General features: G+C 36.5%; 1 long non-coding RNA gene across 2 annotated transcripts in view; it reads left to right on the top strand.

Annotated features, from left to right (window-relative positions):
• Positions 1-26,902, top strand: part of LOC147581052 (uncharacterized) — a 325,942-nt gene that overhangs the window by 150,519 nt on the left and 148,521 nt on the right. The window contains exon 3 of one of the 2 annotated variants that reach the window (XR_015251360.1): positions 8,985-9,083. This is a non-coding gene — a long non-coding RNA (uncharacterized LOC147581052). Of the gene's footprint in view, positions 1-8,984; positions 9,084-13,854; positions 14,714-26,902 lie in introns of those variants that run through there. The other variant, XR_015251359.1, reaches the window with a different exon arrangement.

Genomic DNA, 26,902 nt, shown 5'->3' with positions numbered 1-26,902 from the left:
CCACAGCTAACATCATCCTCAACGGGGAAAAACTGAGAGCTTTTTCCCTGAGATCAGGAACACGACAGGGATGCCCACTCTCACCGCTGTTGTTTAACATAGTGCTGGAAGTTCTAGCATCAGCAATCAGACAACAAAAGGAGATCAAAGGCATCAAAATTGGCAAAGATGAAGTCAAGCTTTCGCTTTTTGCAGATGACATGATATTATACATGGAAAATCCGATAGACTCCACCAAAAGTCTGCTAGAACTGATACATGAATTCAGCAAAGTTACAGGATACAAAATCAATGTACAGAAATCAGTTGCATTCTTATACACTAACAATGAAGCAACAGAAAGACAAATAAAGAAACTGATCCCATTCACAATTGCACCAAGAAGCATAAAATACCTAGGAATCAATCTAACCAAAGATGTAAAGGATCTGTATGCTGAAAACTATAGAAAGCTTATGAAGGTAATTGAAGAAGATTTAAAGAAATGGAAAGACATTCCCTGCTCATGGATTGGAAGAATAAATATTGTCAAAATGTCAATACTACCCAAAGCTATCTACACATTCAATGCAATCCCAATTAAAATTGCACCAGCATTCTTCTCGAAACTAGAACAAGCAATCCTAAAATTCCTATGGAACCACAAAAGGCCCCGAATAGCCAAAGTAATTTTGAAGAAGAAGACCAAAGCAGGAGGCATCACAATCCCAGACTTTAGCCTCTACTACAAAGCTGTCATCATCAAGACAGCATGGTATTGGCACAAAAACAGACACATAGACCAATGGAATAGAATAGAAACCCCAGAACTAGACCCACAAACGTATGGCCAACTAATCTTTGACAAAGCAGGAAAGAACATCCAATGGAAAAAAGACAGTCTCTTTAACAAATGGTGCTGGGAGAACTGGACAGCAACATGCAGAAGGTTGAAACTAGACCACTTTCTCACACCATTCACAAAAATAAACTCAAAATGGATAAAGGACCTGAATGTGAGACAGGAAACCATCAAAACCTTAGAGGAGAAAGCAGGAAAAGACCTCTCTGACCTCAGCCGTAGCAATCTCTTACTCGACACATCCCCAAAGGCAAGGGAATTCAAAGCAAAAGTGAATTCCTGGGACCTTATGAAGATAAAAAGCTTCTGCACAGCAAAGGAAACAACCAACAAAACTAAAAGGCAACCAACGGAATGGGAAAAGATATTTGCAAATGACATCTCGGACAAAGGGCTAGTATCCAAAATCTATAAAGAGCTCACCAAACTCCACACCCGAAAAACAAATAACCCAGTGAAGAAATGGGCAGAAAACATGAATAGACACTTCTCTAAAGAAGACATCCGGATGGGCAACAGGCACATGAAAAGATGTTCAGCGTCGCTCCTTATCAGGGAATTACAAATCAAAACCACACTCAGGTATCACGTCACGCCAGTCAGAGTGGCCAAAATGAACAAATCAGGAGACTATAGATGCTGGAGAGGATGTGGAGAAACGGGAACCCTCTTGCACTGTTGGTGGGAATGCAAATTGGTGCAGCCGCTCTGGAAAGCAGTGTGGAGGTTCCTCAGAAAATTAAAAATAGACCTACCCTATGACCCAGCAATAGCATTGCTAGGAATTTATCCAAGGGACACAGGAGTACTGATGCATAGGGGCACTTGTACCCCAATGTTCATAGCAGCACTCTCAACAATAGCCAAATTATGGAAAGAGCCTAAATGTCCATCAACTGATGAATGGATAAAGAAATTGTGGTTTATATACACAATGGAATACTATGTGGCAATGAGAAAAAATGAAATATGGCCTTTTGTAGCAACGTGGATGGAACTGGAGAGTGTGATGCTAAGTGAAATAAGCCATACAGAGAAAGACAGATATCATATGGTTTCACTCTTATGTGGATCCTGAGAAACTTAACAGGAACCCATGGGGGAGGGGAAGGAAAAAAAAAAAAAAAAGAGGTTAGAGTGGGAGAGAGCCAAAGCATAAGAGACTGTTGAGAACTGAGAACAAACTAAGGGTTGATGGGGGGTGGGAGGGAGGAGAGGGTGGGTGATGGGTATTGAGGAGGGCACCTTTTGGGATGAGCACTGGGTGTTGTATGGAAACCAATTTGACAATAAATTTCATATATAAATAAAAATAAATAAATAAATATTTGGGGGAAACAAAAAAATAAATAAATAAATAAATAGAGGCGTTAAAAAAAAATAGCTAGGACAAAATTGCTGCAAGATATGTTGAAAAAGATATCGTAAAAGGCAATCTATTGTACTTGAATATGGTAAGTGTTATAATAGACATAAGCAATATCACAACATATATGAATAATTGAACTGATAAAGAAACAAAGGCAAGATTTGATTAAAGAAGCACCATTTTAGTCATATCTCATACTGTGTTTAGAAACCAAAGAAACAGAAAACAGCACTTCAAGAAGATGGAATAGAGAGTACAGAGACAGGCAGTTATGAAGTGGTATTGTGTAAAGCAGTGAGAATTTCCAACTCAAAGGAACAGATAATTCTAGGGGTGGGGGCTGGACAGCTTCATGGATGTGTAACCTGTATATTCACATAGAGTCCTATACACCAAAGAACGCTTGCTTGGGTTAATGCTTTGTGGTGACCAAATCGAAATTCTTAAATATTTTACTTTTTTATTTTATTTTATTTTATTTTATTTTATTTTATTTTATTTTATTTTATTTTATTTTATTTTATTTTATTTTATTTTATTATTTTAGAGAGAGAGAGAATGAGCATGGTAGAGAGACAGAGAGGAAAAGAGAGAGAGAATCTTAGAAGGCTCCACACTCAGTGTGGAGCCAGATGTGGCTCTATCCCATTACCCTGGTATCATGACCTAACCCAAAATCAAGAGTCAGTATGCTCAACTGATTGAGCCACCCATGTGCCCCAAACATTTTTTTAAATAATCTCTCCACCCAACATAGAGCTTGAACTCGCAACCCCGAGTTTAAGAGTCTCATACTCCACCAACTGAGCCAGCCAGGCTTAGTCTTAATTAAGAATTAAGAAATTCTTAGTCTTTGAAAAGAGAACATCACATTTTATTTTGCATTGAGACCTGCAAGTTATGTAGCCAGTCCTGAGAGGAGGGGGGCATCAGGAGAAGATAGTAAAGGGCTTTGAATATAGCATTAGACAAAGTAAAGTGATCACACATCACAGGCTCCCCAGAACAGGCCCAGTTTATACTTGTCTCATCTTAATTTTTCCTGTCACTTTATAGTGTTCTGATTTGAGCATGCATTGTATGGCCATCCTGTGCTGCATGAAGGAATCTGGGAATATTTTTAAGCAGTGATGTGTTTTGAGTATATATGTTTTTCAAGCATACTTTATAGATTTCAGTGTGAAGAGCAAATTGAGTATGGGGGAAAAACCTCATTAGAGCAGTTAGGGAGCTTCTGTAAGCCACAAATAATGGTGACCTAAACCAAAGCAAGGGCTGAGGGGAAAGAAAGAAGTAGAAGATATCAGATTTGGTAAGTTTTTGGAAGTGAGCAGTAATGAAAAGAGAAGAATCAAGGATGACATCCAAGTTTCCAATTTGAAAGATCAATACAAAATGATGTTCTTATGCCAGGTTTGAAGGATAAAAGTACAAGTGATGATTAAACAAATGAGTATACTGGTCTGAAATTCAGACTAAAAGTCAAGACTGGAGGTATGGATTTGGCAAATGCGTGAGACCTATTTGTCCCCGGGTTTATTTGTGGCTATGGGTCCTGATCTTGTCAAACAGGAACTTGTTTATAAAGGGAATTACCCCCATTTCACATGACGGTGAAAAAAGTGGGGGGAGTCTTAAAATCTGTTTCAAACTCTCTCCAGTGTTGATGGCAAACATAAGACATCATTTTCAAATGTAATCATTCGGTATCTCTACTATCTTGCTTTTTTCCTTCTTTCCATCCTCTTCTTTATTTTATTACAGAGGCATGTTATGTTGTCAATAAATATCTTGGCATGTTTTGGACTTTTTTCCCTGAGGTATGCTCCTTGCTGTTATTTTCTTATTTCTATTTTGATCTATAACCTACTGCTTTCATTTTAGGACAGTTCTTTGCCTTTAATTGTTTTCTTAGAATATTTTCTTATTTTTTCCTATTTAATTTATCAAAAAAATTTCCTTTTACTCACTTTAAAGAAAAAGAAAATGCTTTAAATGCGCCTTTAAATTTAAACTTCCAAGTTTAATTTTATTTTTTAATTCAAATTTTGTATTGAGATAATTGGATCTTCACATATAGTTATAAAAATGAATACAGAGATTTATCCAAGCTCAGATAGTTTCACTGGAGAATTTTACCAAACATTTAGAGAAAAATTAATAGAGGAGAGTTATGTCCATGGGATTAAGAGGATCTACAAAACAGCTAATGATGTTTAAATCAATCAACCAATCAATCAGTAAAAGAATGAATGCTTTCCTCCAAAGATCGTTGGAGGTTGTCTGTTTTCACCACTTTCAATTAACATTGCACTGGAAATTCTACCCACTGCAAGTAAAAGAAATAAAGTCCATACAGATTGTCTATGTGGAAAATCCCAAGGAATTTACAAGAAAAAAAAATCAAAACAAAACAAAACAAGAACTAATATATGAAGTCAGCAAGGTTCAATATTAGTTCTGGGAGGTTTTTTTTTTTTTTTTCTTTTGAGTTTTAAAATTATAAATCCAATTTCTTAATTGATTATAATGCTATTTAAATTGCATATTTAGATTTAGATTTTATCTTGGTTGAGTTTTAGTAGTTTGTAATCTACAAGGAATTGGTCAATTCCTTCTAAATTGTTGAATTTTTTAGTGTAAGTTGTTCAGAGTATTTACTTATTATCTTTTTAATAGATGCTGAATCTATAATGGTATACCGCATTTAATTTCTTACGTTAATAATTTGTGTCTTCCTTCTTTACTTTTACATGTCTTGCTAGCAGTTTTTCAATTTTATTGATTTTTTTCAAAGAATGCGTTTTTTTAGTTGCACTTCTCTATTATTCCCTGTTTCAACTTCATTGATGTATTCTCTTTTCCTTATTACCAGAGGAAGGAAATTATCAGAGGAAGGAAATCCTCTGATTGTTTTGAGTTTATTTTGCTTTTCTTTTTCTAATTTCTTGATACAGCATTTCAGATTATTTATTTGAAATCGCTCCTCATTTCTAATGTAAACATTTATTGGTATAAATTTCCCTTTCAGCACAGGTTTAGTGATAAACCACATATGTCGATATGCTGTTTTCAGTTTCATTCTGCGTATTTTTAAGCTTCCTCTGACCCATGGATTTTTAGGGGTGTTCCATGTGTTTAGAGATTTTCCTGTTGCCTGTTATTGATTTCTAGTTTCATTCTATTATGGCTAGAGAACATACTCTGTATTGTTTCAATTATTTTAAATGTGTTGAGCTTTTGGATATGGTCTGTCTTGATGAATGATCCATGGGCACTGAGTGTTTTCTGCTATTGCTAGGTGGGATATTCTCTACATATCCATTAGATCCTATTAGATAAGTATTTTGTACAGAACTTCTATATGCTTGTTTTCTATTAGTTCTATCAGTTGCTGAGAGGGGACATTGAAATCCCCAACTATAATTGTGGATTCATCTATTTCTCCTTCCAGCTCTATCAGTTTTCCCTCATGTATTTTGAAAGTCCATTGTTTGGTGCATACACATTTAGTGCCATTATATCTTTCTGGTGGGTTAATCTATTTATTGTTATGTCCCTCACTGTCTCTTAAAATTTTCTTTGCTATGAGATCTACTTTATCAGATAGTAATATAACCATACATGCTTTTACTTGCTTAATATTTCCATCAATGTTTTTTCATCTTTTTAATTTCAATATAGTTATGTCATTGGATTTGTACAGCATACAATACAGACAGGTCATAGTATGTACCCATTCTATGGACCTCAGTCCTTTGATTGGTGTATTTGAAATATTTACCTTTAATGTAATTATTCTTATGTTAGGGCTTAAATCTTCTGTTATTTATTTTGCATTTGTTTCTTTAGGTTTTCATTTTTCTGTTTCTCTTTTCTTATGTTCTGATAGATTACTTCAAACTAAAGAATACATCTTGATTTATATATAGTGTTTTTGAGTGTGTCTCTTTGTACAGTTTCTGCAGTGATTGTTCTGGAAATGACAATGTATGCATGTGACTTATGCATGTATCAACATATGCATACATATGCATGTATCAATATTTTACCACTTCAAGTAAAGTGTGAGCACCTTAACAATTTTGCTTGCTCATCTCACAGTATCTCTTGACAGAATGGGGAAGTCTCAGGAATAGCACGGAAGACAAGTGCTGCTCCTTTCTGCTTATTACTAACAGGACTTCCAATCCATCTCCTTGCTGGTCACGTCAGCCTCACCTGATGTTGTCAGACAGATTTGTGCTTGACGTGGTAGAAAAAGGAGTCTAGCTGGGCTGTCTTCTTTTGGCAGGTTGAGCATTGGGAAATGCAAGGTCTGGGCAGCAGAAGGGTAGAGAAGGGTGTCACCATCCTGTTCTTCTGGTCCTGGGATCCCAAGCCAGCTTACCTTCTGTAAGAGATTCAAGCAATCCAGGGACTGATCAAGAAAAAAGATATGACAGGATGGGCCGTAACACACAACAAACTTTATTGGTGCTTGGATAGCGTTGCAATGAGAAGGGAATTCCCTCACAGCTTATGGTGAAGATGCCACTAACTAGAAGGGGAGGAAGGCAAGGGAACTCCCAGGGAAGTAGGGGTATTAAAGAGGGTGCTTATATGTCTGGGTGATGTCACTCAGAAGCACTGTGGAAGTCTCTGGGTCAAACAGCACCAAAGAGCAGCAGCAACTTAGAGCCTTACAACCATAAGGCCCTATCTTATCAGTAGGTAACTGCTTTGGGTGAGGTTTTGTAGGGCATGCAAAGTAGGCAAGCTCTAAATGGCTAAAATTTTTTTACTTGACCTATTTTTAAAATAATTGGATGTATAAAAACTTGAGTTTGGCACTGGCCAACTTTTGAGCTAACAAGTCTTAGCCTGCAGTGAAGAAACAGACAACCTAACCTTTGCCTCATTTATAGAACACCTCTTTCCCACCTTGCAGAGTATTCCTTTGGTTGCCTCTTTCTCTCTCAGTTTTATTTAGGTATCATTCACATATCATGCAGTCAATCCACTTAAAATATATAATTCAGTATCTTTTAGTATATTCACAGAGTTGTTGCATCGATTACAACAATTTTAGAACATTTTCATTACTCCAAACAGAAACTCCAAGCTCATTAGCCATTCCCCACCAATCCCTTCCATTGACCTGCCAGCTTCCATCAACCACTAGTCTACTTCTGTACTTCCTATGCCTATGCTGGAAACTTCAGATAAACAGAATAATACAATATGTGATCCTTGGTGACTGACTCCTTTCACTTAGCATGTTTTCAAGATTCATTCATACTGTAGCAGTACTAATTTTTTTTTAAATTTTCAGATAATATCCCATTGTATTCATAGATCATATTTTATTTATCCATTCATCATTTGATGGACACTGAAGTTTCTACTTTTCACTATTATGAATAATGCTGCTATGATATTTGTATACAAGCTTTTGTGTGAACATACATTTTTTTCATTTCTTTGGATATATGCCTGGAGTTAGATTGCTGGTTTATATGGTAACTTATATTTAGTCATTTGTGGAAATGCCATATTAATTTTCTAAAAAGCTGCACCAATTTACATACTCACTACTACTGTAGTGAGAGTTACAATCTCTCCACATCCTTTGTTTTTTTTTTTTTTTTTCCTTTTTGATTACAGCCATCCTACTGCATGTGAAGTGGTATCTCACTGTGGTTTTGATTTGCATTTCCCTAATGATTGGTGATGTTAGGCATCTTTTCATGTGCTTATTGACCATTTGCATATTTTTCTTGGAGAAATGTCTATTCAGATCCTTTGCCCATTTAAAACATTTTTTTTTAATGTTTATTTTTTGAGAGAAAAATAGAGAGAGCAGGGGAGGAGAAGATAGAGAGGAAGACACAGAATCCAAAGCAGTCTCCAGGACCTGAGCTGAAGTCGGATACTTAACCGACTGAGCCACCCAGGTGCCCCAATCCTTTGCCTATTTTTTAATTGTATTTTTATTATTGAGGATTCTTTGCATATTCTGGATATAAGTCCCTTATGAAGATTTTCTACATATAAAACCATGTCATCTGCAAACAGAGGTATAGCTTACTTCTTTCTTTCCAACCTGGATGGCTTTTCTTTCTTTTCTTGATTACTGGCTAGAACCTCCAATACAATTCTAATTTCCTTACCCAAGTCCATTTATCATCAGAAATACACCCCATGGTGTTTCACATGGTGTCTTATTTCCTGTGCATCTTGCTTAAATGCTTAGTTAATTTTATACCTTGAGATATGCTAACTTTCATGGATAATAGAAAATGCAATTTACTAAATGAAAGCTATGTAATATCACTGTTTTAGTTCTAAATGAATGTTTCACAAACATTCTTAAATTGTTCAGTTTGTGCATTTTCTATTAAATTTGCCTAGGCAAAAGTCTCCATGTGCATAAATATTAATTTTTACCCAATTGAAGAGATTAGAACAGGCTAATAACATCACCTCTTAAAATCACTTGAGTTTCCCTAAAAATGTCCTCTGTAAAATAAGAATGCAGTGCACTTGAATTTCCACAATCATATTTTGAAAAGGTCATATACTATTATTGGTTATAAAATTGATGAAACGACTGAATTCTTTATTGTATTACAAAGAAAGAGAGAAAATAATTTTGCCATGGTCCATATATGTCTCTGTGATGCATAGCTCCATACATGAACATACATATTTAATATTTATTGTGTACCTGCTATAACACCGTATGCAGTGAAGTGAAACATTCAAAAAGGTTAAAATACTCTGATTTTAAAGAATGAAGAATCCCTCCATGTTAAAGGAGATCAAAACATGAAAATTAAATATACCATGTGATCTTGGACTGGATCCAGAATCAGAAAAAAAGTATTTGCTGTAAGTATCACTATTGGGACAATGTTAAATTTCATGATTTTGGGAATTTTATTATGGTTATAAAAGTGAATGCAGTCAGGGGTAAAGGGGCAGAAAATTTGCAGTTCTCTTTTAAGTGGTTCAAATAACAATAATGCTGATGATACTTCTATCTCTCTGTATGTAATTATCTCTGTCTATATATAATAATTATCTCTGTCTCTATATTTGTATATAGAAACACAGATATAGATATAATGTGTAGGTAGGAGAAACAGAAAAAAAAATGAATGACATGGCAAATGTGACAAAATGCTAACAATCCATGAGGGTAAAGGACACACTGGAGTTCCTTGTCCTAATTCAACCTCCATAAATTTGAAATTATTTCAAAATCAAAAAGTTAATACATAAACTGTTTTTTTGCTGTCTTCAGGGAGTTTACAGTCCAGTTGGGGTTACAAGACCTACTATAAACATGAAGATTGTTCAAATTCAATTGGTTACAAGACAATACAAGAGATAATTTCACCAAATCAGTGACTGACATGAAGTCTCTACTACATGCCAGTCACTGTGCATGGCCTCAGACTGTGAGAATGAAAACACATAAACCTCTTCCTCTATTATCTTATAGCTCGGTAGGAGAAAGAGAGACTCCCAAACAAATATTTCTACCTGGGAGAAGAAATGTACTACTAGAAGTATCTGTATGCTCCAAAGGAAGAACCAGATCTATCCAGGGGTGTTGTGGAAGCTTGAGGAAGAGGTGAATTATGTGCTGGCTCTGAAGGGAGTGGCAGTATCAGAATGGGCCTGCAGCGCTGCCCGCACAAGGAGGCAGTTGCCCTGTGCCCCAGCTGTTGAGCTCAAAATTCACGACTCATCGTGTTTCCAGAGGCCAAGCACCCACAGTGCTTGTACAGAAGGGAAACTCTGTACAGAAGGGAAATTGAGGGTGACTTTGGCCAAGGAGCCCCAGAAGACCTTACCAAGACTTTCATAGGCTGCCAGGCATCCAGGGTGCTTCCACCCAAATTTCCTTCCTTTCCCCAGACTTGTACTGGAGTCTGATGAGGCTCCCAGCTTTACCCGACCCCCTTCCTTATTTCCTTTTTCTCAGACATTTTCTTTAATGCAAATTTAAAATTTTAATTTATTTATTTATTCTTGAGAGAGAGAGAGAGAGAGAGAGAGAACATGTGAGCTGGGGAAGGGCAGACAGAAAGGGAGAGAGAGAGAATCCCAAGCAGGCTTTGCACTGTTGGCACAGAGCTTGACGTGGGACTCAAACCCACAAACTGTGAGATCATGACTTAAGCCAAAATCAAGAGTCGATGCTTAACCGACTGAGCCACCCAGGTGCCCCCCTTCAATGCAAATTTAATAGCATCCTGGTCTCTGATTCTGGGAAAATTAACTTTGGTGGATAGGAGTCTTATGAAGTCAGCAACTAGGATAAAAGATGTTTCAATAGGTGGCAGAACATCATGCCGATGTTCTTCTGGCTGCTTATGCACACCGGGGGGAAAAAAGGAATCTTGCTATTCCTAAGAGCTGATAAGAGGAGGACACATTTTCCACCTCTTGTGAACTTCAGATTATCCCCCTTTCCTCCTCATTTGGGAGCCCTCATCTTTTGGCAAACCATTTCTCTCACCACTCTGAATCTAAGCTTTTGACTAAAAAAGGAAGGGAGATTTCTAGAAAATAAATGTTGGTTTTTCCTGGAGGATATGCAAAGATGACAATTACACTGTCATTCTCTGGAGTCTCCTATAGTAGCAACTACACAGCAAAATATACCAATAACTTCCACTGCCATAGAGGTTTGGGGGGAAGTTTGTGTACTTCTGACTTTAGACCCTCACTCGTCATTGACCAAGGCATAGAATCAGCCTTCTCTATGAATTCCTTTGGCTGAACAGTCAGGGCTTCTTTTATGTCCACTTCTTGGATGGGTTATGAAATTTCACAGCTAGTCTGTGATATGTCTTAGACAAACCTAAGGTAATTTTGAATCAATTTCTGAGACTATTTATTTCTCATCCTGGATTTGAACTTACATATATTTTTCCTATTGGTTATGTTTTCGTTACATTTACTGGAAATTTTTCTGAATTTTTTTCCCTTTTATTTTATCATGTTTCTTGGTATCTAGAAGATTTTTGATAAATTATTCTTCATTATTCTTTTCATTTATTTTATTTAAAAATAAATGCCTAAGGCCACCTTGGTGACTCAGCTGAGCGTCAGACTTCGGCTCAGGTCATGATCTCATGATTTGTAGGTTCGAGCCCCGCGTTGGGTCTATGCTGACAGCTCAGAGCCTGGAGCTGTTTCAGATTCTGTCTCCCTCCCTCTATGCCCCTCCCTGACCCATGCTCTGTCTCTCTCTCTCTCTCAAAAAAAATAAATATTAAAAAAATTTTTTAAATGTGTGAGCCTAAATCACAGTCTGATAATCTTAATAGCTTTGTATTATACATTTCAGTCCACACAAATTTTAAAATATAAATTATAAAGTAAGGCTCTGTTTTCCTCCCATATAATAATCACTTTCCCAGTACCCTTTAATAAATAATTTTTCCCCACCAATCTATGATCTCACCCTTATTATACATGAAAGTAGCATCTATGATAGGTGATTTTCTGATCTATTTATTCTGATAATCTTACCTAGCCATCAGGTCACCTGCCAAAATTGTATTGTTTTGATTATCATGGATTATATTGTACTTTGATATCTGGTAAGAACAGGGCACATTAGTTATTTTTATTTTTCAAAAAATTCTTCATTGTTCAAAACCTGCCCTCCTTTCCTGAACTTGAATTGAAATTTCTTGAAGCCCATAAATTACTTTGGAAAGAATTGACATCTTTACATTGACTAAGTTTTCCTATCAAAAAATATAAAAATATCTTTATGAGCTTATCAGCAAAAGGTGATACTTTTTTTTATACATTTCAGTTTGGGTCAAGAGTAATGTTAAGTATTTTATGGGACACCTGGAAGGCACAGTCAGTTAAGTGTCCAACTCTTGAGTTTGAGCCTCACATTGGGCTCTGCACTGACAGTGCAGAGGCTGCTTGGGATTCTCTTTCTCCCTCTCTCTGCTTGTGCATGTGCTCTCTCTCTCTCTCTCTCAAAATAAATAAGTAAACATTTTAAAAAAGAGTAATGTCAAGTGATTTATATTTTTGTTGTTTCTGCATAAATGATAATCCCCTATTACATATTTACCTAGATATTGCTGATATAGAAGAGATTTTTTTCTAATCTTCTCATTTGACTGAACTCTTGTATTTGATTGAATATTTTGATTTGTTTCTCTCAGGTTTTCTTATCATACTTTTACACTATTGTGTACTAATAATTTTGTTCACAAAGGGTCTATTTAGATAGTATCTTGCTTGTGTAATGTTTCTTCCCTTTTTTCCTTTTGTACATCTCTGGAGTTGTGTGTGCACTGTGTGTTCATGTTATGAAATTATTTTGAGCTTTTGAATCACATGCCTAAAAATTGGTTTCTGTAGATTGAGAATGAATGACTTCCATGAGAGAAAATAAGACTATGCTTTCTTATAAATATCTTCAGAAGCAATGATGCATATTTCAAAGTCATACAAAACAAATGATCTATTTTTTTCCATGTATATTGTGAGAACCCTCCATGAATCATGACTTACTCTTAATGATATATCAGAAATCTTTAGTGGGCTCTCTTATCAAACTTGCTACTAAGGAGACTACATGGAATCTTCTTGTATAGGGCTGGATGATTGCTGATTGGGGGCTCTTCTGTGCAGGTCACACTCCTTTAATGTCCAAAAGAGGCCATATGAAACTTCAGGGCACTTTGCTCTTGTGACAGCCATTGTCCTTTGTTGCTAAACAAAAAATCAGATTGCCTTCTTTAATCATGTTTTTTATAGACCTTTACTTCATTTGTTGGACAACTAATGAGAAGTAGGGAGTGACCATAGTTTTAGAGGTTGAAAAAAAGAAAACAACTTCACTTAATTTACAAAGAACTGAAATGTCACTAGAGTTTCTGAGATTCCTAATTTCTACAGAATTCTATTGTACCCAACTCCAGGGTTTTCATCCTCCTGGGAATCATAGACAGTCTTCTCAATCTTTTATAGTTATATTATACTGTATTTATTTTTTCTTCTTTCTTATGCATCATAAACACAAGCATTACTGAAGTCTATAAAGTTGTTGGCTTTACTGGAACTGAAAGCTGTTGAGTCATCACATGAATCCTAGTTGCCAAAGTGAGAGCATTCATTCTGCACTTGAATAAATCCAAAAGAGCTTCAGAGGCATATTTGAGAAAGTGTACCAATTTTTTTTTCTTGAGGAACTTAATTTTTGTTTGTTTGTTTTACAATTATAATTTCATCTTTCTCAATTTTCTTGGGACATAGGGACTACACAGCCCAGGTTTTATAAATGATAACATTGTACTTATCCAAAACCATCTAGAGTCAACAACGATGGTGAAAAATGTGTCCCGTATTTATTCCCACCCCCATGTAATAGCTCTCAATTATTCAATGGCTCTGAAGGGCTCACAGGCACTCCCCAAAACTATAGCACACTTTTAACCAAAATTAAAAACTTTCAGTTCACCTCACGATACTAAATGGTTCTGAACTGTGAATCCCCTCTTACACATCTTGCCCTGAGAAACTACCGGTACTAATATGTGAACTATCAGTTCCCTCTTTGTGAGTGTCTTTCAGATGTAGCTAGAAAGTCATGCTTGTTAAATCTACTATGTCATTGCTGGGAAAAAGTCTATAGGCTTTGGTTAACTTAGAAGTATATTCATTCAACATTTATCGAATGCCTATGATGTTTAGATCTATGTACAAGAGAAGAGAAAAATGAATAACACAAAGACTTTACCTAATACATAGATCATTGTGTGCTTTTGTAGGCTGAGCAAAAACAATTTTGACAAAATGGCCCAGTGTGCAGAAGCTTGTTGTCCTCCATAGTCAAAACATGGGCTTTCAGGCCATGTATTAAAAAGCAAGTGAAATAGCACTGCCATGAAAGACCAAAGGATAATGGGGCTGTTCCAGAGACCTGTTTAGAAAAGTTGCTGTCTGGGCAGTTTTTGTTCAGTAGCTGCATACATGGTTAATGACCCATGCAATCGTGGACCTTGACAAAGTAAACAATTTCTCAACAATATCTCCAAAAGACTAGACAGAATTGTTCAACTTCTGTAACTAAAAGTGGAATTTGAAGTGGTATAACATTATCTGAGTAGTATGAATTAAGACCTTCGAAAACTGTAGTTCCAATTTCTCAGTTATCTTTTGTAGAACACCCAAGGAGAAGGGCACATTCACATCTCAGGCTGTTCAACCTCCAAAATAAGAGAACTAGTTGGCATGATACAATCCTATATAGAATTCCATTCTGGAAAAGTAGTAATGAGATGAAAGAGACATAAAACAGCTGGCATGACACCGAAACTTTCCCTTGGCCACTGCTACTCCCCACTCCAAACCTGTCAAGCTCAGCACAACTCACGTGTACAAACCTTTCCTCAGAAATGGCCAAGCAACCTGCTAGCATGTGCATATCATTTAGTCACAGGTTCCCTTGGAGGAAAAAACTTAAAATGATTGTAAGTATATTTCTTATTGCTTCCCTCATTCCTTTGCTCCCTTCCTTCCTTTTTCTCTGTTTTTATTCCTTCTCAGGCTTCTTTGGTATTACGTGTCAAGTATTGTCAGAGATGTTGAGGTGGTGGTTGGGGGCATCTGGTGAAATGTAGAAAAAAGGGAGAAAAGATAGTAAAAATGAATAAAAAACATTAAAACAATAAATAAGTTTTGGTCTTCTTCATCAAAGTTGAATCAGAGAGACAGATGTAAAACAAAACAAACAAAAAACCCCCAAGTGTGGACAAAGCAATAGTGCATAGAATGTGCCATGATAACTAGGCAGGTAAGCAACTGGATCACAAAGTTTTGTAAATCCTTGCCTGGATTGTGCAAAATGAGAAAATCTGATTCCACATTTGCTAGAATCCCACCCAATGTAACCATCTCCAGTATACTGGTTTTATTTGTTTATTTAATAAGTATTAGTACAGCACTTACATACAAGTCTTCTGCTAAGAGCTGTGGAAATCACTGAGATTTGGAAGAAAGACCCCCAAACGTAGGGACACAGAATTAAAAGTAGGCAGAGGACAAACGGACACATAACCACCACCAAGACAAGGAAATATATAGGATGCCTATCTGGTGGGTGGTAAAATACAAGGTGCTTTGGAAGTTGTAAAGAGGAAGAAATCATTGTGTAATTTAGGAATGTAGAGCTGGGTATAGGAGTCTGCAGGGACACAAGGACGTGTACCTCGTCTTTCCCTGCCCCAACCATGTGCCCTTGTCCCTCTCAGCATTCTCTGATCAAGGTACTCACTGCCCCAGGACTCTTCTGCAAAGTGCGTCTTGCTCTTTTTAGTTTTCTTTGTGGCTGAACCCGAGTTTGCTTACTCTCACCAAAATCGTCTTGCAGACCAAGCAAATCCTCGCTGATATAAAAATGGAGGATAGTGAGTCAATATGTGAGAGCTGTAAGGTAATACATTTGCATTTTAATGGGCATTTTGGAGATAATGTCCCAAAGGAATGGTGAGAAATTTTCTGGGAACACCGCAGGCTGGTGGCAGAAATAGTTTTGGGTAAGTCGGTAAAGGTCTTTCAACTCTTACCACATTAGAAACCACTTTTTCTGCCATCATGCAGGGCTGTTCCTCTAAGTATATTTACCTTTTAAAAAACTAAGAAGACCAGCTGTAGAAGACTCTGTTATTTAATTGAAACCTAGTTGTGATACCACCCACAAAGAGCTCCACACAATTTCCCTTATGCACCCACAGTCTAGCCCTGGGGATTTGATGTCTTAGGAAAACCAAAAGTGACCTGTAATTACAAGCAAACATCACTATTTTTTATTTCGTGTTTATGCTAAATGTTTCTTCTACACTTTAAAAAGAACGATTGTATCATTAAAGTGATTCCTTTGGGTGGTTAGGACTTGATTTTCTCCCCCCATTTTTCAGATGGAAGTGACTTGAAGAACCATGGGGCCCACTTGTCACATGCTCCTCCTAGAGCATGGGTGACCAGACTTAGGTCCAGATGTCACACACAATTGCTTTGATGCTCTACCACTCCTTCCCCATGGCCACCATCTCCTAAAAGTTCTAGATATCATATTTTGTTTAGTTTTTAAAATTAAGAAAATGGGGGCACCTGGGGGTCTCAGTCAGTTAAGTGTCCAACTTCAGCTCAGCTCATGATCTCACGGTTTGTGGGTTCAAGCCCCATGTCGGGCTCTGTGCTAACAGCTCAGAGCCTGAAGCCTGTTTCAGATTCTGTCTCTGGCTCTTTCTGCCTCTCCCCTGCTGGTGCTCTGTCTCTCTCTCTCTGAAATAAATAAACATTAAAATAAATTTTTTTTTAAATTAAGAAAATGAAGCATAATTTTGTTTTGAATATTTAGAAGAATTTCACAATGCCTTTTGAGAACATTGCAGTGCTTGGTGTTGCAAAATCAAGGTGGAAGATAATTGACACACAGGTCAGATGAGGGATATAATTTTTTTTCTTGCATGATTTTAAGCCCATAATAATTTTTTTCTCAATTATTTCATATATCCTTATGCAGGGTCTGTTTCTAGATATAAAGCTATCATTAAAAATGATATGTGAGAGGTGCCTGGGTGGCTCAGTCAGTTAAGTGTCTGGCTCTTGGTTTCAGTTCAGGACATCTCATGGTCTGTGAGATCAAACCCCTCCTCCAGCTCTGCACTGGCAGTGAGGAGCCTGCTTAAGATTCTCTTTCTCCTTCTCTCTGCCCTCCCCACTCTCTTTCTGTCTCAAATAAATAAACAAACATTTTTTAAAAAATGATATGTGAATGTTAAAGACCTATTTCATGCTTTCTTGTCTAAGTATTAACAGGCTGGAGAGAAAACCAGGGATATATACATATATATATTATATATACATGTATGTATATATATAAATGTTTATTTATTTTGAGAGGGGGTTTTGGGGAGGAGAAGAGAGAAAGGGAGAGAGAGAATCCCAAGCAGGCTTCAAGCTCAGTGCAGAGCTTGATGCAAAGCTCCATCTCATGACTGTGAGGTCATGACCTGAACCGAAATCAAGAGTCAGGTGCTTGACCAACTGCACCACCCAGGCGCCAGTGTGATATTAGTATTTGGAAATGTCAAACCTTTATTTGGAAACCCATATGTGTCAGGTTTTAAACTTTTTTTTTTTTTTTAAACTCCCCTTACCCTCTACACAGACCGTAGAGATTGTTTAACTCTACAGATTTACACTTGTCAGTCAGTCTGCTGATGAAAGGATTAGGTCTGTTAGGATGGTTGGCCTCAGAAAGGGAGCACCTTGTCCTGACTGATGAAATCAGACACATTGATGGCCGGCGTCCCATTAGTTCCTCTAGCATTAGGAGTTGTTTCAGGCTGATTTTGCAGTTTTTTGTATACTTTACCAAAAAATGGGAGGAAAACCTGGGGTGTTATAAGAAAGTCTGAAAATTTTCCTGGCTGAGAAAATTTTAGCATCAAATCATTAGTTAAAAAAAATCTTCCTGCATGTGGTCTGGATTTCTTCTCCCCATTCTTCTCACTAGTCACTAGAATGTTGTTTAAGAAGAATAACTGGCTAGGCCATTAAAATGAGAATCAAGGTGGCATTTGTCTGACCTTTTTGGCAGGATATGCTGCCCTCACACATTAACTCTGCAGTAACAGAATTTTGCATTTTCCCCCTTTTCCTGCCATGGAACAACCCCAAAGGAAAACTGAGAAAGATTCCACTTGGATAAGTCCTGAGTTAAGTATTTCAACTGGATGGGGCTCACTTCTCCCTCCTTGCTGTTCCTCAATTTTTTAATTTTATTTTGTCACAGTATAGTGAATAATGCCATATGATAATTAATTAAGATTCATCCATTTTTGCCAACTCACTTCTTTAGTCAATACATTGGGGACTTAAAAGGCTATCAAAATATAGTCAAATAAGCTTAGAACTCCAACTATCGGATTGAAACGTTAATCACTAAGTGTTCAGTATATTCACACCGGCATCCACATGTGAACACACACACACACACGTGAAAATAGCAAATATAGAGTGAGCTGTAGAAAAAGAATTTGTAGGAATTTTTTTCATGATAGAAAAAACGTGGCTGCAATGTTCAATACCAGATTAAGCTTTAAAATTAAGGAAGCTGAAATTGGAAATCATATAAAATTAATACTTTCACATTGCTTTCAAATTTATATAGTATACATAGTTTTTCATATTTAAAAGATTTAAATTATAAACACAGAAATACATCATCTGTGATGATCTAGGATCATAAACAAGTAAGATACAAGTTTTGATCTGTAGTTAACATTACATCTTCATAAGAATATTTTTTTACAAATGGAGCAAGAGGAAATATCTATAAAAAGAAAGTATTGGGGCGCCTGGGTGGCGCAGTTGGTTGAGCGTCCGACTTCAGCCAGGTCACGATCTCGCGGTCCGTGAGTTCGAGCCCCGCGTAGGGCTCTGGGCTGATGGCTCAGAGCCTGGAGCCTGTTTCCGATTCTGTGTCTCCCTCTCTCTCTGCCCCTGCCCCGTTCATGCTCTGTCTCTCTCTGTCCCAAAAATAAATAAACGTTGAAAAAAAAATTTAAAAAAAAATAAAAAGAAAGTATTTTGGTATTCAAACTTTACAGCAGGCATTAACAAAAAAGGGAAGAGAAAAGGGAAAAATAAAGGGATGGAAGAAGGATTCGAGAAAGAAGGGGAAAGAGAAAGAACTAAGAAGTGGAAGAAGAGGAAAAAGAGGAGGAAGCGGAGAAGGAGGAAAGGAAGGGGTTGGGGAAGAAAAGGGGAGGAGGAGGAGCTAATGAAGGATTTTTCCAATCCTGTGCCATGATGACCTTTCATAATTTGTCATTCATAGTATGTCATCCTGAGTTAAACTTGGCATCACAGTTTAGAGATATACAATTAAATACAAAACAAAACACAACAAAAATATTTTAGTGATTTGGTAAGTATTAAAATTCCTGGGCTATATTTTCTTCATTATGGAAATAATTCTGTATGCCTTGGACATCCCCAAATAATTCAGCAATTTATGGATTTAATAAATAAGATAAAATCTGAATACTCTAAATGCTTCTCAGCCACAGGAAACATACTGTACCTTGGGTTTGAATATATGTGGAAATGTAGCCATGTAGCATTATTTATGGTGGTTATATTTTTTAGGTTGTTAGGACTTTATTAAAATCAGATCTGGAATTTTTAAGCTATATAATGCTTGCTATCTGTTGGTTTCAGGAAAAAAATAATCACTACATTTTCCCATCTCATTTAAAATATAGGAGAGTCAAACTGCAGAAACTAAGCTAAATCAGAAATGCATTGTATAGCAGTCACCTTTTGCATTCGAGAAAAACTCTATTTTTTGCAGCCCTGAACAATTGTTAAAAAAGTCATGTGTTGCCTGTCAGGTCTCAGATGTAGATTCAGCTGAACACTTGCATTTAAAATAATTAGCTTAGATGGCATTCGTTTCCATACTAATGGGCCTTTAGTCCCATTAGCAAAGATCAGGTGGACAGTTTCAATTCAGCAAAAATCTTTCATTTATAAAATTAAACAAGAATTTCAAAAATATGAAGTGCCAGTGACCATCAAAAGTACACTTTGAAAGCAGTGGTGTTGGGCTACAGCCTGATTCTTCTGTTTGAAGCTATAATTATCCTAGTCATTGAGAGATGAAGATTCTTGTACTATCTGTTTTGAAAGATGCATTGTAAGGACTGCTTAGTCCTGGTCAAATACAAAATTTAGATGAGCATAAAATAGACTTCTTTCTTAATTATGTAGATTTTCTGGTTAGTGACAAACCCTCAGAGGTGCAAAGATGCACTAAAATCTTTTTTATGTTTTTTTTTAAACCAATTATCTTCTCTTTATACCAATTCATTAAATTTGTATCTTAAATGTTTCCACTGTGTTGTGATTTAGAAAATAAATCTGGAGACTTATCATATCTTACTTGCAGACAAAAGTTTTTTTAGACACATTATTTCACTTCATTTTTCCCTAATAATATATTTGCACTTGATATTATTATTGATTAAAAGGTACTAAATTAACAAAAATATTTAGTTTCCTTAATTTAAACTGAGGTAACATTTAATAATTCAGATAAGAGAATAAAATATGTGATGTAGAAAGAGGTTAATTAATAGTATTTTAACATTGGAAGGGACCTCAGAGGTCATTTAAGTTCTTTCTCAAATCAGGGAGCTTCACAAAAGTAGGCCTAAGTTTATTCATCCCCTGGTTGCTTACTTTCAGGGATGGAGAACTCATTTCTTCATGAGACAAGCATTTACATTATTGAAACTGTTATCTATCTTCTTGCATCTCCTACCTATTGGTCATATTTTCCTTTTGAAACATTGGGGAAAATAAGTCTATTCCTGTCTACACATGATACCTCCTAATATTTAAAAATTCTATTCTGTTTGGGGCTCCTGGGTGGCTCAGTTGGTTGAGTGACCGACTTCAGCTCAGGTCATGATCTCACAGTCTGTGAGTTCAAGCCCCACATCGGGCTCTGTGCTGACAGCTCAGAGCCTGGAGCCTGCTTCGGATTCTGTGTCTTCCTCTCTCTCTGCCCCTCCCCCACTCATGCTCTGTCTCTCTCTGTCTCAGAAATAAATAAAGCTTAAAAAAAATTCTATTCTGTTCTTAATTAGATCTTCCCTTCTCTAGTTTTCCAACCACTCTTTTATGGCACAATATTCAGACCAGATTCTAAACTATCCCACCTAAATTATTCTAAATTCTCTCTACTCTGTCCTGTACCATGACATCTAGGACTTCATTCGGTATTCTGGATGTTGTCTGACTAGGACCAAATACATTGATGGAGAAAATCTCAATCTATTTGAACAATATTTTTTCTCTCAATGCAACATATAAACATATAGTTGGCACATTGGGGAAAAGGGTTGGTGGTGGTGGCTGTTGTTCAGTGACATCATCTTTGGTTTGGTTGCTGCAATCTGTGGTCAGCTAAAGCACTCTGATCTTTTTCAAGTCAATTGCTGTCAGACACTCTTTTTCATTCTGTTTTGTGTGTTCCTTATTTTTGTTGCTATTGTTGTTTTTAATCTCCAAGCAGGAATTGAGTGTTGATCTTGTTAAAGTGGCAAAATTTTGATTCTGTCAAGGCCAGTTTGAATCTTAATTTTGTTCTCTTCTGTGTTAACTATCATGCATATGCTTAGAGCTCTGCCAGTTTGATAAATAAACCGTCTTTCTTTTCACAAAATCTGTGGATAGAAAGTTAGACATGACAGAATCAGGAAAAACCATAGAATTCTCCATGTCCTTAGAAGTCTTGTGGCATATTATGAAAGATCCTTTTCTAGTCACTGATTAGCACACCTGAGTGTTGTCATTCAAATCTAAGCTATCACCTGTGAGGAACTTCATCAAATAGCTTCAAAATCAAGCAGCAGAGTGAAAGGTGATACAGACAGCATGGAGGTTAAGGGTACCAAGCTCAGGCCCCAAAGTGCCCGGGTTTGAACTTGGGCTCTGGCTCTTACCAGTTATTTGAGCTTGCCTTTATTACTTACCTTCTCTGGATTCAATTTCCTCATCTCTAAAGAAGAGTGATGATGATAATGAAGAAGAAGGAGGAGGAGGAGTAGGTGGTGGAGGAGGAATAAGAGGAGGTTGAGAGGAATAAGAAACAAACCATACTTAGGGTTGTTATAAGGATTAAATAAGTAAATATATCTAACATACTAAGGAAAATACCTGACATATAATAAACACAAAATTGTGACTAAAATTAACCCTACATTTCATAGCATTGTTTAGACCTATCAGCTTTTGTGAAACATACTCTTACCAATCATTGATTTAATTTTTTCAAAAGTAGTAAACCTTAGGATTAATAATTTATTCCAAAAATTTATCTAAAATAAAAATTAAGCCCACTATTGATCATTTAAATTTTTTTTAATGTTTATTTTTGAGAAAGAAAGACAGAGCACGAGTGGGGGAGGGGCAGAGAGAGAAGAAGACACAGAATCCCAAGCAGGTTCCAGGCTCTGAGTTGTCAGCACAGAGCCCCAATGTGGGATTCAAACTCATGAACTGTGAGATCATGACCTGAGCCAAAGTTGGACACTTAATCGACTGTGCCCACTCAGGAGCCCTGTTAATTTTAAAGCCTTTTTTTTTTTAAGTTTATTTATTTTTGACAGGAAGAGAGAGGTAGAGCATGAGTGGGGGAGGGGCAGAAAGAAGGAGACACAGAATCTGAAGCAGGCTCCAGGCTCCAAGCTGTTAGCACAGAACCCGACGGGGGACTCGAAGTCACAGTCGGGACCGTGAGATCATGACCTGACCCGAAGTCCGACACTCAATTGACTAAGCCACCCAGGTGCCCCAGGAGCCCTGTTAATTTTAAAATGCAACTTTTCCATTTTTTTAGAGTACATAACATGATGTAAAAGTGTTTTATATATTCTTTTAAAGGCTTTTATAAGAAGATGAAAATTTTAAGTGATATTATTCTTTTGTATATATTTGAGACTATATTAGTAAAATATATGATTTTAAATGTAAAAAAAGAAAGTATGCTTAATCTTGATTATAGTATATTAGAAAGAAAACTTCACTCTTTTTTTAAATTTTTTAATGTTTGTTTCTGAGAGACAGAGAGAGAGACAGAGACAGAGACAGAGCATGAGTGGGGGAGGGGCAGAGAGAGAGGGAGACACCGAATTGAAAACAGGCTCCAGGCTCTGAGCTGTCAGCACAGAACCCGCCACTGGGCTCGAACTCATGAACTGTGAGATCATGACCTGAGCTGAAGTCGGATGCCCAACTGACTGAGCCACCCAGGCACCCCAACTTTATTGCTTCTTGAACACAACTATCTGGTATTAAAACTGAGACATGCATACCCAATAGTTTTAGATTTTTCAGTTTGAGATTATTATCTCCTTAATTCACATTATTTCACCATAATATTATCAATTCCAAAGTAACCTTTGCTTAAAAATACTGCCTGAATGAACTTTAGGAAGAAAGCTGACATTGGAAAGCTTCTTTTGAAAGATTTATGAAAACCCCCAGCACTTCTGGGTAATTTTGTGAACAAGAAGAGTGCACTGTTCTTGTTGGAAAGTGCTTGGATTAAATGCAAGTAACAGATTACTTGGAGTCAAAACCAAAACTTTCTTATGTGGTATGAATTCAGCCTACAATGACAGAGGTCAGCAGAGGTCAGACTCAGCTGAGCAGACAGTTGCTCCTTTCTTGGAGTGTAGCAAGGAGGTACCGATCTCACACTCTATCTGTTGCTTTGTCGCTTGCTTTTGAAAGCCAGCAGAAGGTACCAGAATAGTTTTTTGCCTTCCTTTTTCCTCTTCTTCCCCAATACAAGTAATCCAGATACCTAAAATGGCAATCCCTAAATCTCCAAACCTAAAATGAGACCATGTATAAGTATTGTCATAATTTTGCTATCATTTATTTCTTGTGTGGAATGAATAGGGTACTTTGATATGCTCTTTACTTACCTCTTTGGCTGTCAAATGACTTATCTTAAAATGGTTATCTTGTGATAGCTTCATCTCAAATGTTTATGCTGTGATGACAGAGTTAAAGCCAAATACCATCTTCTTTTTATTTTTTATGTTTTAGAGAGAGAGAGAGAGAGGGAAAGAGAGCATGAGGGCAGAGGGAGGGAGAGAGAGAGAGAGAGAGAGAGAGAGAGAGAGAATCTTAAGCAGGCTCCATGCTCAGCACAGAGCCTGATGTGGGGCTCAATTCCATGACCCTGGGATTATGACCTGAGCTGAAATCAAGAGTTGTATACACAACCCACTGAGCCACCCAGGCACCCCCAAATACCATCTTCTTAATCATTATTAACCAAGAAGAGCTATAGAGAACATTCATCTGTCAGATCTGCAGACTCTCAACCTTGGGTGGAAAGCTACAGAGGCATAGAGGTAGCTTACCAGCTAGTTTACGTTAAAACTGCCAACACTGATGCCTAGCTCTCAATTCTAAACTGCACAGGAATGTTAAAATTAAATTTCCATGACTACTGTATTTTCAATAGTGAATTTTCCTTATCTTAGTTCTCTATCATCTTGAACTCATTTCCCCTCATATTTGCAATTCAAATAGGTAGAATGAAGGGCACTGCAGGTATAATGAGATAAGGAATAGGGTGAATAGGAAAAGAATCTGTGGGTAGATATGACTATTGACTTTTAGCCATGTAATTGATTTAAAGACTAACAATAGAAGCCAAAAAACAAAAGTGTTTTCTTCAATAAAGTATCTGCTTTTATGTTAGAATTTATGGAATTCTTCACCTAGATATCTTTAGTGTAGTTGGTATTACTAGTCTCATCTTGATATGTCTTTCTTATACTGTGCTGAGGTAGGTCAAGGGCAATTCACAGGTGGGAACACATCAGAGCACTGTAAACAAAACTTAAAAATGAAATGAAAGAGTATAAGTTTTGGACCCACATCTAGGCAGCCTCATGTGCATGCCTAACTCAGCCAGCTTCCTGGTGAGATTGAATAGTTCTTATCCTTATTAATAGTCTCAGCTTTTTTCCTTCTCTCTTTTCTCTCTAAAACAAGTATAAGCCCTACTTCTCAGGATCTTGATGAAGATTTAATTAACTGGCATATGTAAAATTTCTAAAATCACTAGATACTTCATAAATGTGTCTTGCCTTCCTCTGATGCTCTGATATTTTTGGTAAAGTTATACTGAATACTTATTAATTAACATTACATTTTCATTTTATTACAGTGTATGCTAAACATTTAACCTTTGGTTTAGGAAGTATATATTTCATCTTACAATAAGAAAATCTACATGAAACAAATGTTTCTGGTTCAGAGTTAATGCTGGGCACTTTCAAGTTGAGAGTAACAATTTTAATAATAATAATGAACTCTAAGATAAAAATTCCAAAACTATATTATCTCGGTTATGTGTATTTACACAGAAAGAAACCTTTTTTTTTTCTTATTTTTGTTTTTTTTTTTTTTTTACATTTCCTACTGATAATGAGGGAAAACTACTTAAAATTCATATCAATAAGAAAATGCTATAATGAAAGTGTTAATAAAAATTAACAGTAGAATTAACAGTAGAGTACGGTTGTGTATTTTTTTCTTTCACCAAAAGACATTTGATTTTTCATTTCAATACATTGACTTACTTTACAATGGCTCAGAAAATAACAACTTAAACTACAATTATTTGAGGTTTAACTTAAAATTTGTTAGCTGATCGGGGCGCCTGGGTGGCGCAGTCGGTTAAGCATCCGACTTCAGCCAGGTCACGATCTCGCGGTCCGTGAGTTCGAGCCCCGCGTCGGGCTCTGGGAGGATGGCTCAGAGCCTGGAGCCTGTTTCCGATTCTGTGTCTCCCTCTCTCTCTGCCCCTCCCCCGTTCATGCTCCGTCTCTCTCTGTCCCAAAAATAAATTAAAAAAAAAAAAACGTTGAAAAAAAAATTTGTTAGCTGAAATAAATACAAATCCCTTATTATAGTTGCATTATAACAATGTGTATGGTACCAAGAAAACATGATTTTTTTGTTTCTACTGAAAAATATATCCATCACATCTCAGATAATCCAATAAGTGCAACCAGATTGAAACATTGTCAGAACACCAAGATTTAAAATTAGAAATGGGAAAAACTAGTTTAGAAGTCATTGAATATCTTTAACCAAGGGTTGATGGAAAATAAGGAGGAGCACATGAAGTCCCAAATGATAAAATTACTATTTGTTCCTTTATAATTACTCCTCACTGGATGTCCTACCATTAAAGTAACTGGGATCCAAAGTATTACAGAATTATTTTGCATAAAATGACAAGAATTTCATATCCATAAATTTGTTGAAAAGTCAGTAATGACTTTAATTTGGTTTAACAGATTCTTTTGTACATAGTGTGATAGAATTAACAGCTTTTTTCACTTTTGTCTTTTGGAGAAAAAAAGGAAAAGAAAACAGGATTCTTTTATTTTTTTAAATAATGATCTTAAATGGTTGGTACCTAGAATAAAATGAGCCTAACTTACTTCTTACAAACAACTTCCCCGATAATTTCTTATGAAATTCAAATTACTGAAAAAGTTATTTAATGGAAGAAATGGAGTTTTGAAAACATTTAGAGCATTTTGAACATTATTTTTAAAGAAGTTGTTATCCTTTTGCTTAAATTCCAGTTCGTTTTTGGAGAGAAACACATTGATCTCACAACCACACCATACTTGGAGTCTGTAGTTACAAACCCCTGTCCTTCACCCTGCTATACGACAGTTTAATCTTAATGAAATAGTTACATTTCATTAAGTAAAGCTTTATATCAATATTTTGGAACATGAGTTCCTTTTTCATGAAAATAATAGCCATTAAGTTCCCAGTTTAGGTCAACAACCTCTCTGGAACCAGTGCTATATAGTGAGACTATAAACACCCAAGGCTGTAGAAGCTTCCTCAAGAGCAGAAATACAGGATGAAGGGATGCACTGGGAGGGTGGGGTCACAAGTGGCAAAGATGATGAAACAGAAACCAGATTCAGTAAAGCATTAGAGACAGTAATGCTGCCTAACAATTAACAAATATTTACTCTCATAGGTACTACTTCTTATGACTCTATGTACTTTACATATACTAAAATATT

This window comes from Puma concolor, chromosome B2 (genome assembly GCF_028749965.1).
Source record: "Puma concolor isolate L17-30 chromosome B2, mPumCon1.1.hap2, whole genome shotgun sequence".
Classification (NCBI taxonomy): Eukaryota; Metazoa; Chordata; class Mammalia; order Carnivora; family Felidae; genus Puma; species Puma concolor.
Note: the sequence above shows the minus strand (reverse complement) of the source record. Positions and strands in the feature narration are given on the sequence as shown.